Genomic DNA, 17,050 nt, shown 5'->3' with positions numbered 1-17,050 from the left:
GACCCCGGGCTGCTGGATTTAGTGTCGTGCAGCGGAGCGTTAGAAGCGTGGACGTGCCCGCTGGGCCGGCGGCGGCAGCTCGCGGCGGCGCGGGGGCCCCGCGACCGCGGCTCCTGACTCGAGGCGCGCACCCAAGAACCAGGAGGCGATGTGGCCGCACACGCCGGCCGCAATGATTTGCCCCCGGCGTGTCCCGAGTTCCGCTCGAGTCCGTGGTTCAGAGTAGCCGCCCTGTGCCTTGCCGCGCCTTGTTCGGACGTAGCGCCCTCTGCGCACCGCTGTGGTTTGAAGCTCACAAGGACGCGTGCCAAAAGCTCGCTACCGGATTGTCATTAGAAGCAGGTACAAGTTAATACGTACACGTGTACAAACAATAAATTCCCATCGGCCACCCATAATTCACGGTTAAACTATATCAGTTAAACCGTTTAACTGACTCATCAGCCATTATTTATCCGCTGCTAGCGTCACCATGACGGCTGCCATTTCTCGCGGGCTCGCGATACAACGATCCTTCTCACTCGTGCCACACGAGGCAGTTCTCGTCGCTTCATCTCCACGTGGGACCATCCGTATCGGCTCGTTCCCCCCTCGTCTCAGCTGTAGACACGAAAGAAGCGAATCGCGTTGATAGGCCCTGCTGACGTACGGCGAATCACGATGTCGCGTGGTTTTTGTCGCGCACGCTTTCGCGACCAATGTTAAGATTCATAATTGGTTTCTTTTGGAATAGACTGTGTATGCATTATGTGAGTTTTCTTTTAATAATAACCCTCCACAACCCGACAGAGACAATGTAATCAAGTTGTCATGTGGGCAAATGATTTGATTTTTCAGCAAACCGGAGGAGGAATGTTTGAAGGGCCCAAGCGTAATTGTGACAATATTGTACGAATTACATTTCGCTGGAGATCACGGTGGTGAGATGTTAACTACCTCGTCTGGTATACAGGAGGTCGTGGGTTCGATCCCGACCCTGACGCTTGCTGTATATTCGGAGTTTGCGTGTCTCTCTCCACGTGGTCGTGAAGATCTTTCTCCGGGTCCTCCGGGTTTCCCCTCCACATTTATCAACGTGCGTTTAGAGTATATACATGTCCACACGAAAAGCCACTACGTTGCGCTATCATTTGTGGCCAGATCGCTTCTAAAAAAAAAGAGGTATATAGATCAGTGGGCCTTACCTGGTAGAATAAAAATAGCTTCATAAATAGTTCAGTTTAGCATCCGGCACTTTCAGGTGATAACAAAGCTCATCTCTCATGCGAAATGTCGGCTTCCTTTCCAACATTCCTCCTCCAGTTTGCTGAAACACCAAATCATGTGACACATTTTCCCACGTGGCAACTTTATTTGATAGGTTCTGTCAGGTGGTACAGCGCTACATCTTCAATTGACATTACACCTACACGATCTGACCCAAAAATAAACCAATTTTAAAGCTCACTTAACGATGGTTTGATTAACAAAACAGCACGAGTACAGGTTGTGGGATGTTACCCGTATCTCCACAACCGTTGGGGTTACGTGGCTAATTCTAAGGTGACCTTTGACATATCTCAGTGATGTCCCATAATGCAACGCGACACTGGTCTTAACGAGGGGTGGAGGAGGGGGCCGAAATCTCTGGAATTCCGAAGTGGCTCTGTGGTTAACCACTCATGCATGAACTACACAAAAACAAGAGACCGATAATCAATCTTTTCGTGGAGCATAAAACACGTTTATGAATTATCAACGTCCACGCAATCCGAGGTTTAAATAATGGAACAACAAAGAGGCTAAATATTTATGTCTGAAGAAATAACAAAAAAAACTTTGCTATTAAGAGTGAAATTTTAAAGCAGAAGGGAAAAAAAACTCAATAAAAAAAAATCTTCTAAGTGAGTGTGTGTCCTTCTACCCCGGGCTTGTAACGCTGAGTTTTAGGCACAGCAGCGAGATCAATTCAGAGCTGCGTGTCCGTGTTTGGAGGAGGAAAGTTTGTCTTTTTGCGACACTACAAGCCTGCATTTACGGCTTTTGTGGAATCTGGCTCTTGATCGGATATGTGAATTCTGCAATGCAATTTATAACGCAATCCGGGCTTCATGTTACAGGCAAAGAAGTGACTCGTGATAATCTGCATGTAGTTTACACGACTTCTCTGAAAGTCATAAAACAGACGGTGTCGGGCAACAATGGTCTTGTACGCTTAATTCCAATGTAGTAATGCGTGTTGTTGAACATTGCAAAATGTTGATCTTTGCTACATTTGATCTCTGGGCCGCCATGGTGGCGCGATGTTAACTACCTTACCTGGTATACAGGAGGTCGTGGGTTCGATCCCGAGCCTGACGCCCGTATATTTGAACTTTGCATGTTCTCCCTGTTGTCACGTGGATTTTTCTCAGGTTTCTCCGGCTTTTCCCTCCACATTTAGAATCAACGTGCGTTTAGAGTATTTGGCTGCTATAAATTTCCACGCGATAAGCCACTTCGTTGAGCATCATTTGTGGCCAGGCCGCTTCTGAAAAATAGCTGTATAGCTCAGTGGGCCTTACCTGGTAAGATACAAAAAAACAAGTCTCCTTTTATAGTTGTCATCGCCTCCTGCTCTGCTGGAGGCCATGGCATTATAACTGCCTGCTACGAGCCTCACTCAGTGGCTTCCGAATGGCTTTGCGGCCTTTCGCCGATCCTTGGGTGGTTCGAAGTCGGCTGCCTTCCTATTCTGGGCCACCCACACTGGTGCTTGCGGCCCATCGGTTCATTGGCCTGCTGGTCTTCTAGGCCTTGTTGGCCTGCGCGTTTTTTATTTTAAGTTTGCCACCTGCCTCTGGGTCTTGTTGTCGATCTCCCCGCTTTAGTCCGTTGTTCTGATTCAGTCGGCCTCGCTGTGCCAGGCTTTCTTTTGCTGGTGCTGTCCTGCTCTGGGAGCTGCGTTGTCTCAAGTCAGCCCGATGGGATTGCTGGCTCTCCATCCGACCTGGGTTTGTGTTTGGATTTGGCTATTTTGTTTACGATGCGGTCGATGGATTGGGATTTGTGGCCGCACCACTCGCAGGCCGCCAAATTTTTGATGGCGCCATTTGTGCAACGGGTGGCTGCGTCGGCCATGCCCTGGTCCCGATTCGATCGATGGTTGACGATTGGCGGTGAGGAAGGTTGGAACCAGGAGGTTTGACGGTAGGGTCCCGTATGACACATTTATATTTTTCTTCGGCCGCAGTCCAGACTCTCGCTTCCAATCTCTCCCCCCTTCATTTGTATGTGGCGTGAATAAGATGTATACAAGAAGGTGTATACAAGACTGAGGGGAGATAGTGACGGCTTGGTCAGGCGCTCCACAACAGACAACATGACGATGATGATGACTTTTATCTGGAAGATGTATGTGTGACCGTACTGCAGGGCCCAGTTTCTTTGAGTTGCAGGTGAAGAAGAGCAGGGTCCTAACAACACCCTGCAGCAGCGTTCGTCACCAAGTTATAACTAGAGCAGTGTCCTTCACTAATGTATAACTAGAGCAGTGTTCTTCACCAATTTGTAATAACACGCTGGAGACGGCTTGTAGAATCGGTCCTTTTATTTCACTTCCTTTGCAGTTCACAAACACTCCCCGTTGCTGGCAGGCAACGGGAAGCGGGCAGACAGTCACCAGAGACCCACCACCACGTGGCACCCGGAGCCCCACTCGCGCGTGGCCTCTCCCTCTCTTAGTTCCGTGTCTGACCCCGTGTCTCTCCTCTCTCCCCTTATTTAATGCCTGGGTCACGTGTTACACTCCAGCCAATCCTCAATAGCCTGCGCCGAATGTTCCAGATCCCCCATCAACTCCCGGGACCACGCCCCCGACTTGTCTTCCCATTGGCTGAGGCCAAGACCAACGAAACCAATCACCTAGCTGACATCCCGTGATCACGCCGGGGCCATGCTCCCAGGCTCTCCCCCCATTGGCTGTAAAGCGGGACCGGCAGAGCCGATCACCACGTGAATCTGACATAGGCTCTTATTACATCACCCCCCCCCCCCCCCCCCCGGTGAAAAAGTCAGCCGTCTCGGCTGGGAAAAGGGTGACAAGCCGATTCCATAAAATTGCTTATTAGGGCGTAAAAGACGCATTAACCATGAAGGGGCGAAATGGGCGTCTATGCGCCGAACAAAGATAAAATTCACTCATGAATAACCAGACATACATTAGGGCGCCCCTGCAGCGCAGTAACAACAGGGAAGAGACTGCAAGGCAATCAATGCTATCGAAACGGAAGAGATTTCGACCGCGTACGCGACGCGGGACCCTCTCCGCTTCCTGCGCACGGTCGCCTTGCCGCCGGATCAACAGGAGGTGGTTGGCATGAAGAAGAAAGAGGATCTCCGATTTCGGTCGTGTCCAGGTCAGGTCCCGTTGGAGGAAGGACGGCGGGGGTCTCAGCAGCCCTCAAAACCTGTTCATCTGCGGGTGGCATAACACAGTCCCGCTGGGGATCAACGGGCGAGGCAAGCAGCATATTCGGCACAGCAGACCCCGGCAGGTCAACAAGTGGAGATGAGGTGTCGGTACGCGGGTCAACGTAGGGTTTGAGTCGCGACGAATGGACGTACCACCAACGTTTTCCGTATTGGACACAAACACTCTGTGGGTTCCGAATGTCCACCAACATCACAAGCCCCCGCCAAGGCCTGTGCAATTTAGGGGATGTGCCCACCGGCACCTGAGGGCAGTGGAGCCATGCCTGATCGCCCACCGACCAGGGCATGTGGGTACGCGATCGACGCGCACACCTCTCGTTCCTTGCCTGCGTACAGGCCGTCGCACACCTGACGGCTTCTCGCGCCTCTGTAACTCGTTCAAGCGAGTCCTGTACGTGATCAGGAAAGGAAAGGGACGGCTGTTTCTCGGCGTACCCAGTTGTACATCAATGGGGGGTACGTTCTCACGACCATACATCAAGAAAAATGGCGAATATCCCGTGGACGCTTGCGGAACCATGCGGTATGCCGCTAAGACGCCCGGTATGTGCAAGTCCCAATCGGTCTGCTTTTCACTGACCGTGTGACAAAGCATAGCCGAAAGGGTGCGGTTAAATCGTTCCACCATGCCGTCCGTTTGCGGATCGTAAGGGGAAGTGCGGATTTTCTTTGTGCCTCGCACATCGCAAACATCCTTGAGCAATTTGGAGGAGAAGTTACGTCCCTGATCCGTGAGCAGCCTCTCGGGTGCTCCTTTATCCATGACATAACCATTCACGAAAGCATCGGTGATGGACGCGGCCGTCTGGTCAGGCAGAGGCCAGGCCATAGGCCATCGAGAAAAATATTCTACCCCGACCAGAAGGTATTTGTTGCCCCTAGCGGATGGAGGGAACGGCCCAAGGATGTCCAGAGCAACTAATTTGTTTATACGGGATACCTCAATGGAACGTAATGGCGGCACATAATGTTTCCGAGGCGGTTTCCTCTTCGCACAATCATGGCATGACCGGACAAAGTCATTGACGTCTGCCGTCATGCCGGGCCAAAAGAAATCTTTCTGCATTGCGGCCAAAGTCTTTTGCACGCCGAGGTGCATTCATTTGTCAGCGTGCAGAGCGCGAAGCATATCATGGCGAAGGGATGTAGGCACGACCAGGCGTGGTCGGTCAGACAATCCATAGGTACACATTAATAGTCCTGCCTGGCCCCGGAACATCCGCCACTTCCATCCCGCCAAATGAGCTCTCGGTTTACTTGCTTTTTATTCGACGCGTGTGCGGCGATGGCGCAACCATCGATCGAGCGTCGAATTCGAACCGTGTTGTGATCAGCATCGCACTCGCTGAAGGTGAATGCCTTCAGGGAAGTCGTGTACTGTATACGCAACTGCGCACAATTCTCTGAGTCACTAATAACTGCTTTGCCGTTACTTATTGGACTCAGACTATTGTCCTATCATCCAATAGATTCCCTGGCACGTAATAATATGCTATTTTCGATCGGATCATTGGGGTGGGGGGGTATGTGCCACCCACCCCCCCACTGGCTCCGCCAGTGACTGAGCTGTGTAGCTCTTTTTCAGAAGCGACCTGGCCACAAATGACAGCTCAACGAAGTGGCTCGTCACGTGGGAATGTATACCAGTCAATTACTATAAACGCGTGCTGTTGATTCGAAATGTGGAGAGAAAAACCCAGAGGGCCCGGAGAAAAATCCACGCGACCACGGGGAGAGAGAGACACGCAAACTCCAAGTACACAGGCGTCATCAGTCGGGATCGAACCCACGACCTCCTGCATACACGGCGAGGGAGTTAACATCTCCTAGCCACCGTGGTGCCCCGTGACGGCTCGCAGTGAAGTCAGAAAAATATGAACAGAGCTCATGAGTCGCCGGCAAACAACGTGATCTCAACAACCAGGTGGAGAGGAGCTGCGGGGACGGACCGACGAACTTGACGACGCGAGGCGGCAACGTTGAGCTAAAGATAAATGCGACAGAAGACTCTGGCCCTTGTGGTTATCCACAAGGTAAGGTCTTCATTTCACGGCACGGATCCACACATGCGTTCTCACTCTCTCCCGCAAACTCCACCAACTCCGCCTCCAGCTCCCTCTTTAAACCTCTTCCTGACTCCGCTCCTCGTCGCACTCCGTCTCCACCAATCGTCACCTCTCTCCCACTCTCACGTGGCCTCGCCGTCCCACCTGACGCTCGCTCACCCAACCCTCCAGCCCTTTTCCCTTTTGAATGTTCCGTCAAATCCTCTTGCTCCCCGTGCCCCCTAAGCAATCAGAGCGCGGGGTGTCTGCTCCACAGCCTTCTTGGTTACTCTGCCCAAGGGATCGTGTGGGACAACCACTAGAAATCAGGGCAAAGCGAGCGCCCTGAACGCCAAGTTCGCTTGGAGGCTCACGAGTGACCAACACACAATTTACGTTACGTGAATTCATAATTGCAAGTTGTAGCTTTATTGCCTACATTTTTGCTAGCTTTTCAACATTACAGTTTTTGTTGAAAAGGGGCCGTCCATAAATAACGTCACGCGATTTTGGAAGATTTTTTGACCCCCCCCCCCCCTTCGTCACACGGCGTCACAAAAAGTCAGACCCCCCCCCCCCTCAAATAGGACGTCACATATCTAGAATCGTCACAAAGCTCTGCCCCCCCCCCCAAAAAAAACATTCTTCAAATTTCTTTAAACTATTGTCATTGTAGTGCGTATTTAATGTGGCGCTGCACTCTGATGTTGTAGGAGAAAACAATTATTAAAAAGTATTTTTAATTAAGTAGAACGTGTTGCCTATATTTATTTAAAGTTGCGCATTTTGATGTGACGTCACATTTCTCAAACTACCCCCCCCTTCGTCACACATCGTCACAAATGTCTGCCCCCCCCCCCAGGTGCGTGACGTCATTTATGGACGACCCCTCAACGAAAACTGACGTCGTATACCTGCCACGTTCCAACCCAAAATAAACGAATTTTGAAATCAGTTTTACTTTCTTTGTAATTCACGCGAGGACATCTCTCTCTGTTAGTACAGCACAGATCACATCAACAGACTTCTCAGCTTGCCAAATGAGAGTCGCGTCATTAGAATTGGGCCGCAGTTGCCATGCGATTTGGCAAATGGTTGCTTGAGACCACCAGTAGGAGTGATGAGGAGGTGGGGTGGGGGGGCATGTGCCACGGTGGCGAGATGTTAACTACCTCGCCTGGTATGCATGAGGTCGATCCCGACTCTGACGCCTGCTGCTGTATATTTGGAGTTTGCATGGCCTCCCCGTGGTCGCGTGGATTTCTCTGCAGGTCATCCGGTTTTCCCCCCCGCCACATTTAGAAACAACATCACGTTTATATTTCAACATAATGATAAGCCACTTCATTGAGCTATCATTTGTGGCCAGGTCGCTTCTGAAAAAAGAGCTATACAGCTCAGTGGACCTTGCCTGGTCAAATAAAAAAAAATGTCGTTTATTGTGGATGGTGACAGCCTTGACATCGGCGGGGCGGAAAATCGCAGCGCTCTGAATGGAAGCATCGCTCGAAGATCTGCCGCTGCCGTTAGGAGCGCGTGCGGTGAGAGAGAGCGTGGGCCCTGAGAGATTTAGCAAAAAAGGAAACAAACCGCCGATCACCGCCGTTGTCAGTAACTCTGCCGCGGAACAGAAACGCAGGCGGCGGGCTAACGCGGCGTTCCTTGTCCAGTGTTCATGGGGAAATGCGATGGGGAGAGTTTTACCAGCGAACATGCAAGTGCAGCAGTTGGAAAATGTAGATTTGAAGCTTTCGTGACTGCAAGGATTCATACGCTTAGGTTTTTTCGGTAAAGTCACGTAGGTTAAAAAATAAATAATACAAAATAAAAATAATAGAAATAATAATGGAATTAAAATAATAAATCACGACTTTTCGGAGGCAACACAAGTCTCCGTCATCAGGTGGGACCGTCACAGCTAAATTTACTGTATCAAGTGAGGCAAAAATTCCAAGATACAAGCTCTTAAATACAAGTTAACGGTCCCACCTGATGACGGAGACTTGTGTTGCCTCCGAAACGTCGTAAATTATTATTTTATTTATATTATTATTTCATCAGGTGGGACCGTCACAGCTAAATTTGATACAGTAAATTTGATACAGTGAATTTAGCTGTGACGGTCCCACCTGATGACGGAGACTTGTGTTGCCTCCGAAACGTCGTGATTTTATTTTATTTTATTGATATTATTATTCTATTATTTACCCACGTGACTTTACCGAAAAAAACCTAAGAGTAGTTGGAAAATGCTATCACACGTCCCGTACTTTAAACACGAATTGAGTTGCTTCGTTTATTTGATTTGTTGGCAACTCTTCAAATGTTATGCATGCACGTGGAACTTCCTTCGCACCGCACGTAGCCAACGGTGCCCATCGGAGGTGCGGGACATGCACCTCCGATGAACACTGTTGGCACGTACGGCGCTAAAGAAGTTCAACGTACATGTCTCTCGTTTTCTCTCTGTCTCTCTCTGTGTGTCTGTGTCTGTCTGTGGAGTCCGTCTGCCTCTGCGTCTGCAGCGAACTTCCCTTCTGCCTGACTGGTCTTGTGCTGAGTCTGATCGTCTAAAATTATTTCACTCCACTGTCACTGTTAGGTTAGCCAACAAATTTGTAAATAATAATTTCCACCAAAATATTTGAGTCAATGCTATATATGAACCTGATGGCGGTACCCCGGGGTCCCAAATAATCGGAAGTCAAAATCGTAATTCAATTATTTGTTTTTGGTTGGCGACTCCGTCCCACCGCGCACATAAACGCCGCGACCCGCCTGGCGCGGATCGTTCTGTTGTCGTGTCCAAGCGCAGCAGCAGCAGCGAGGACGAATGCGCACAAGAGCTGAACAAGCGAATGCTGCACTCCATGCTCGGGTATGGGCAGGATCATAAGTCTTATCCAAAGCTGCTCAAACTGCCTACACGACTAAAGTCCTTTATTTGTCATCACGGTATGCATAATACAGTGAAACTGCTCTCTTATCCTCATGATTATTTGTGACCCACCAATGTCTGCAGCCAGGATCAATCGATGACAATCCTATTAGCTGCAGATATTTAACGCATGAGATGCGTTGCACCATTAATTCCTCCTGTATGATAATACTTCGCTTCATAATAAAGGTTTTTGGGTTAGATCGCGTTATTTATAAATGTTGCTGCTCTATTTAAGACCGGGAGCAGGTGGAGGGCTTTACTATTCTGGCAAGTTGCCCGATGATGCTGGATGTAATTACCAGCGAAACGTCGTACTCAAAAACTGTAAATGTTGTGGATTCACTCTTCAACACACCTGTGGGCTAAAGTCGTGAACTATTTGTTTGTCCAGAGAGAGAGAGACGCGAATACTCCATATATACAGCAGGCGTCAGGGTCAGGATTGAACCCACGACCTCCTGTATGCCAGGCGAGGTAGTTAACATCTCCTAGCCACCGTGATGATGATGAGAGAGAGAGACACGCAAACTCCAAATATACAGCAGCAGGCGTAAGGGCCAGGATCGAACCCACGACCTCCTGCGTACCAGGCGAGGTAGTTAACATCTCCTAGCCACCCGTGGCTGTAGTTAACAACGCATTAGCTGTGCCAAGGCTGTACAAGCACTCGGCGTCAGGTGACCGGCGGTCGCTTTGTTGATGGGCTGCCGACTTGGACTTGTGCTGCCAGTGGAGATGAGCGCTGCGATCGTCCCACTGTGACTTCTGACCATAAATATTTACTCACCGTGCGGACCCCCACGGGCTCTTCCCTCGCCGTGGCCAGGGGGGAGTGAGAGGAGGAGGAGGCGGTGTGGGCTGTGGCTCCCACACGACTGCTAAGAGCACCGAATCAGTCCGCGGTAGCTTTTTTTTGGTTAAAATCACTAAATGGAAACCGTTTTGTAATAATGATGATTTTTTTTTGTATTAACAGAGTGCCCATTACGCTGGGTCGTCTCAGAGCCACTGGAAGCCGTGCACTTTAAAATCATTGAGATTGAAAAGGCAATTCCTTAGAGCTGCTGTTTGTGTGTGTAGTTTGTTGTCCTTACGCAGCGCCTACGAATAACACGGTTGGCTACGTACGGTGCGAAAGAAGTTAAACGTACATAGACTCACACAGAGACCCATAGACTCGTCACGCAGAGACCCAGAAACTCATCACACAGAGACCCATAGACTCATCACACAGAGACCCATAGACTCGTCACACAGAGACCCATAGACTCATCACACAGAGACCCATAGACCCATCACACAGAAACCCATAGACTCATCACACAGAGACCCATAGACTCATCACACAGATACCCCATTTTACTCATCACACAGACACACAGAGACCCATAGACCCATCACACAGAGACCCATAGACTCATCACACAGAGACCCATAGACTCGTCACACAGAGATCCATAGACTCATCACACAGAGACCCATAGACTCATCACACAGAGACTCATAGCCTCATCACACAAAGACCCATAGAATCATCACACAGAGACCCATAGACTCATCACACAGAGACCCATAGACTCATCACACAGAGACCCATAGACTCATCACAGATAATCCCACAGACTCATCACACAGAGACTCATAGCCTCGTCACACAAAGACCCATAGAATCATCACACAGAGACCCATAGACTCATCACACAGAGACCCATAGACTCATCACAGGAACCCATAGTTTGCTGTATTTCCCCCACACATTCGATTAGCACGGTTGACTGTGTACGGTGCGAAAGACGTTCAACGTACATACAGAGAGAGATCGATTTACACGCGTTAAGCTTTATCTGCTCTACAAAAAGTTCCGCAGACAAACACATTTAGGTAAAGACGTTTTGATTAAAGAAAAGCAACATAGCAATGTGCCCAAAGAGTAAAGTATTCAATCAGTGCACATTCCCAGCTACATCGCTGTCAACCCACACGGTTTAGCCCCCGTATTCTGTCTTGATTTGACAGTGAGTTTTCAGGTCCACACGGCGCGCAGCCGTTTCAATACGGGCAGCATTTTTGTGAAGTCTATTCGTGCGTGATTCTCTCCCTCGTGATGGGACTTTGTAGGGTGAACGTTGAGATGTTTAAGTGACCGACAAGGTCTGAATTGGTTCGTAACGAGGCAGGGTCCTGATATGGGGGGGGGGAGGGGGCTTGACAGGTTTGCAGCGATGATTTAACGGATCGGAAATGAGGCACACTGAACAAAGGCGCGCGCCGTGGAGAGAAATTTTGGCGCTCGGGGCACGCGGAGTCGAGAGAAGTCGCGCGCACAGGTTGCAGAGACGTCAGAACGAGAAGGGGGCCGATGGGAGACGGTGTCGTCACGTCGTGGACTCCCCCCCCCCGCCCCCCGCGAGCGATGCCACTCGCCGCCCGTGTGGGGATTGCTGCATCTTAGTCGAGGGATTGTCACTGCCGGGCGAGGGAGGCCTTCGTCCGGCAGTGAATTGATGATGGATGCTACTGTTTATGACTGCTGCTGATGATGGCTGACGATGATGAAGATGGCTGTTGATGATGACGATGGCTGATTATGATGACGATGGCTGCTGATGATGATAGCTGCTGCTGATGATGATGGCTGATGCTGATGATGGCTGCTGATGATGAAGATGGAATCTGATGATGACGATGGCTGCTGCTGATGCTGATGATGGCTGCTGATGATGACGATGGCTGCTGCTGATGATGATAGATGATGATGATGATGATGAAGATGGCTGCTGCTCCTGATGCTGATGATGGATGATGATGATGAAGATGGCTGCTGATGCTGATGATGGCTGCTGCTGCTGATGATGGCTGCTGATGATGACGATGGCTGCTGCTGATGATGATAGATGATGATGATGATGAAGATGGCTGCTGCTCCTGATGCTGATGATGGATGATGATGATGATGAAGATGGCTGCTGATGCTGATGATGGCTGCTGCTGCTGATGATGATGGCTGCTGATGATGACGATGGCTGCTGCTGATGATGGCTGCTGATGATGAAGATGGCTCCTGATGATGAAGATGGCTGACGATGATGATGGAATCTGATGATGATGATGACGATGAAGATGGCTGCTGATGCTGATGATGGTTGCTGATGATGACTGACGACGATGATGATGAAAATGGCTGCTGATGCTGATGCTGACTGACGACGATGATGATGAAGATGGCTGTTGCTGCTGATGATGGCTACTGATGCTGACGATGGCTGCTGGTGATGAAGATGGCTGCTGATGATGAAGATGGAATCTGATGATGGCTGCTGCTGCTGATGACGATGGATGATGATGATGATGACGATGGCTGCTGATGCTGATGATGGAATCTGATGGCTGCTGATGATGACGATGATGATGACGATGGCTGCTGTCCACCCGGCGGGGTAGCTGTGACGGGTGCTGTGCTCATAGCACGCTGCGGTCAGCCGGGCGGGGTGTTGAGGCCGCTACCTGCGGCTCCCATTAAACTTTCACGTCTCGCTCCAGGTGCATGAGCGTCGGTACATTCTTCCAGCCCAGCGCCCCCCGCGGCTGCGCTGTTAATGTTTAATCACAAAATCTCGCGTGTTTCCCTGACATTGCTGCAGAAAGGTGAGTGAGTGTGTGTGTGTCTGGGTGTGTGTCAGCGGGTGCGGGGAGCGGTGGTGCAGCGGTTAGCGCACTGCGCTACGGACCTGGCCACCCGAGTTCCATTCCCGCTCACGGACAACATCGGTGAGGATTAGCTGAAGGGGTCCTGGGCCTCCACTAGGTCGACTCAGCCTCAAATGGGTACCTGGTGCGATGTGTAAACATTGCCGCTGGGGAGACAAAGGCGGCCGGGCGTGGTGTTGGCCACCCACCCCCTCGTGTGCCGTGCCGGCCTTCATAGGTGCTACTCGCTAACAACACTTGCCCCAACAGTCTGTTAAGGCTATACGGGGGATCTTTGTGGTGGGGAGCGGTGGTGCAGTGGTTAGCGCACCGCGCTACGAACCCGGCGACCCGAGTTAGATTATTCCCGCTCACGGCCAACATCAGTGACGAATATCTGAACCAGTCTTGGGTCTCCCGCTAGGTTGACTCAGCCTTAAACGAGTACGTGGTGCGGTGTTCAAACATTAGCACTGGGGGAGACAAAGGTGGCCGGGCGTGGTCCTGGCCACACCGCCCCTTCATAGGTGCTCGCAGAATCAATTATTTGTTGTGATAACCGGTGTTGTTGCTTGTGCTTTGTGTGTTGGTGCCGTTTCTTAATTAGTTTATTCATTTTAGATTTCGTTTGGTAGTAGGTTTTGGGCTTCTGTCGCGCCGTATGTAGCCAACCGCGTAAATTGAATTTGTTCCTCATATATAATTAATTTGCAGCGTTGTGGGATGCTGTTGGTATGAATGACGACGCTATATAAACTTAAAGTATTATTATGGGTATTCCTCGATTTACGAAAGGGATGCGTTCTTAAAAAAACTCTTGTAAAACTAAACTTATTATTTGACCAGGTAAGCCCCACTGAACTATTTTTCAGAAGCTATCTGGCCACACTCGATAGCTCAGCGAAATGGCTTATCGCGTGGACATTTATAGCAGCCAATACTCTAAAATCACGTGTCTAAATGTGGAGGGTAAATCCGGAGGACCCGAAGAAAAATCCACGCGACCACGGGGAGAACATGCAAACTCCAAATATACAACAGGCGTCAGGGTCGGGATCGATCCCACGACCTCCTGTATACCAGGCGAGGTAGTGAACATCTCGTCACGTGCTCGTGACGTGCTGAGGAAGCAGTGCAGCCGGTGGTTCCTTGAGTTTCCATCGCGAAACAGAGAGATGGCGTCGGCTTTGGGAGTACGTCATCCGGGAGTCAATTGGTCATGGCTGACAGTTGATACATTTATTTCATTTCTGGTTGCATTTCATTTTTTTTACAGGGGAACTTCGGTCATCCGTCTAGATTCATGTTCACCTCTAACTTTTCCGATGACCCATAGGCCAATGCTCACTGATAGAAGTCTGCTTAGTATGGCCGCAGTGACTACTCAACTCACCCAATCGACTTTGGGGGCCAAATGTGGCCCTGAAGGAAGCCTGCGCCTGGCCTACGCTAAGGGGACCTCTTTAAATTCATCTTGCGACAATTTGCAAGTGAGATGAACAGGTAATCTCTAAGCGGCATTGGTCTTCGTGTTGAGAGTTTACGTGGAGCACTCTTGCCAATGACATCTGGTGACCCAGCAGCATTTGTTTAATAAGCCTGACACTGCTGATGAGACCCAACATGTCAACATCGGTCCAGTTTGCTAGCTCGGGCAAGTGCTGCTCTGGTGTGGAAAGCCAATTGGATGGCGACTAAAACAAATGTTTACGCGTATGTGCAGACACATAATGGACATCTGCTTTTATACATTGTAGTATATTGCTTTATATACATCACAGTATATTATTTACACAAGTGCCACGATGAACCATTTATTGTAGAAAAGGTACATTCCGCGTCCGGCATTAATCCTTCGGTGTGTGTAGTTCACCTGAGGACGGCTGCTTGCGTTGTGGCCGAAACGTCGTGAGAATTATTTTATTATGTTTTATTTTTATTATTTTATTACTTCCCTTCTACGTGACTTTACCGAAAGAGCCAAGAAGATGTGTGCAGTTGCCTGAAAGGCCGAATCGTTTCACGCGCGCTTCCAAACAAACGCACGCACGCTCCGACATGCACACATTACGGCAACACGGTAGGCGGCATTGGTTTTCCCGCTTGTGCTTTATTAAAAAAATGCGCCTCCGCTGCAGCGCCGTTGCGTTTCGTTATCTACAAGTACTGGTGACACTTTAGCGTTTTGCCAAGATTGAGTTGGAGCACTACTTTACCATTCAGTGAACATTCAAACGAACAGACAAAAAAAGACACGAGAATGTTGCTGATACTGGAAACTAATAATTAAAGTCGGCACCGACATACCGAGACGAACGAATTAGGTTACAGAGGTCTGTTCGTAAGTTGATTTGATCGTAAGTCCAACTTTGCACCTGCCGATTCCAAAAACATACGGCATGTACACTAAACATAGACAATTACTTTAAAAGTTGTAAAATCTCCTGTACTTGTAGATGCCACTGAATCTTCATGTTCTGCAGATGTAGATGCCACTAGTTCTTCATGTTCTGCAGATGTAGATGCCACTGTTTTTTTATGTTCTGCAGATGTAGATGCCATTGTTTTTTTATCTTCTGCAGATGTAGATGCTACTTCCCAGAGGTGTGGACTCGAGTCATGCGACTTGGACTCGAGTCAGACTCGAGTCATGATTTTGATGACTTCAGACTCGACTTGGACTTGCCTCATCTTTGACTCGACTTGACTCGGGACTCGAGAGCAAAGACTTGAGACTTACTTGTGACTTGCATAACAATGACTTTGTCCCACCTCTGCTACTTCCATTTGGTGCTCGTGTTTACTCTCTACTCTCTTGAACAACGTACAAAGAGATGTCTGCACGGTTACTCTCTTCTTCTCTTCATAAATCAACTTGTGACAGGCAATAACATCGTGATCAGCTGCCGGAACAGCTGCAACTGGACATACGGACAGGTATGTTCGTATCTCTGAAAGTTCGTAAGTCGGATGTTCGTAAGTAGAGGAGTCCCTGTATTCCAAATCACGACGTGTACGTACTTGGGGTCTCTCTCTCTTCCTGTACGTTCGTAATGATCTCACCGTTGGTGGTTGTAGGGACAGTGCCACACACGGCTTCCCCTGTCCCGTGCCCGGCCGCCATGGTTTGTAAGATGAACTCAACGCATTCGTTGATAACGCTGGCCCCACACAAGGGACGCATCTGCATGTGCGCGCAATCCGCACCGCCGATTAGCTACGTACGGTAGCGAACGAAGTTCAACGCGCGTACGTGCATCATCATCATCATCGTCGGTGACGTTTCAGGCAATGGCAAAGGTGTCGCTCTGCTAAGAAGGGAGGGACATTTTGTGAACCATCACCGATTGCAGCACTCGTCATAACCTATGTTATTGCGTTTATCGATACTTCCCGATTGCGTATTGTTGCTAATCGTGGCAGTGTTATTGAGTTGTTGTGTATCTGTGCTTGTGCCGCCAATACCGACGCAGCACTTTCACAGTTTGTATCTTCTTCTCCGTCGCGTCTCCTGTCCAACCTCTACGCGGCGGTCTCCCCCCCCCCCCCCCCCAATATTCTGCACAGGCCACTGCTTCTGGTGCCAAGTCTTGAGGAGTGCCATCGTGGTGCTGCAGGGTGTCTCAAGAGATGATGCGTGTCGCTCGCTTCTCCTGACGAGCACACATTGGTCGGGGTTGTGTAGGCATTAATCCTTCGGTGTGTGTAGTTCACCTGAGGACGGCTGCTTGCGTTGTGGCCGAAACGTCGTGAGAATTATTTTATTATGTTTTATTTTTATTATTTTATTACTTCCCTTCTACGTGACTTTACCGAAAGAGCCAAGAAGATGTGTGCAGTTGCCTGAAAGGCCGAATCGTTTCACGCGCGCTTCCAAACAAACGCACGCACGCTCCGACATGCACACATTACGGCAACACGGTAG

This window comes from Lampetra planeri, chromosome 35 (genome assembly GCF_965212315.1).
Source record: "Lampetra planeri chromosome 35, kcLamPlan1.2.h2, whole genome shotgun sequence".
Taxonomy (NCBI): Eukaryota; Metazoa; Chordata; class Hyperoartia; order Petromyzontiformes; family Petromyzontidae; genus Lampetra; species Lampetra planeri.
This window is presented reverse-complemented; position numbering follows the sequence as displayed.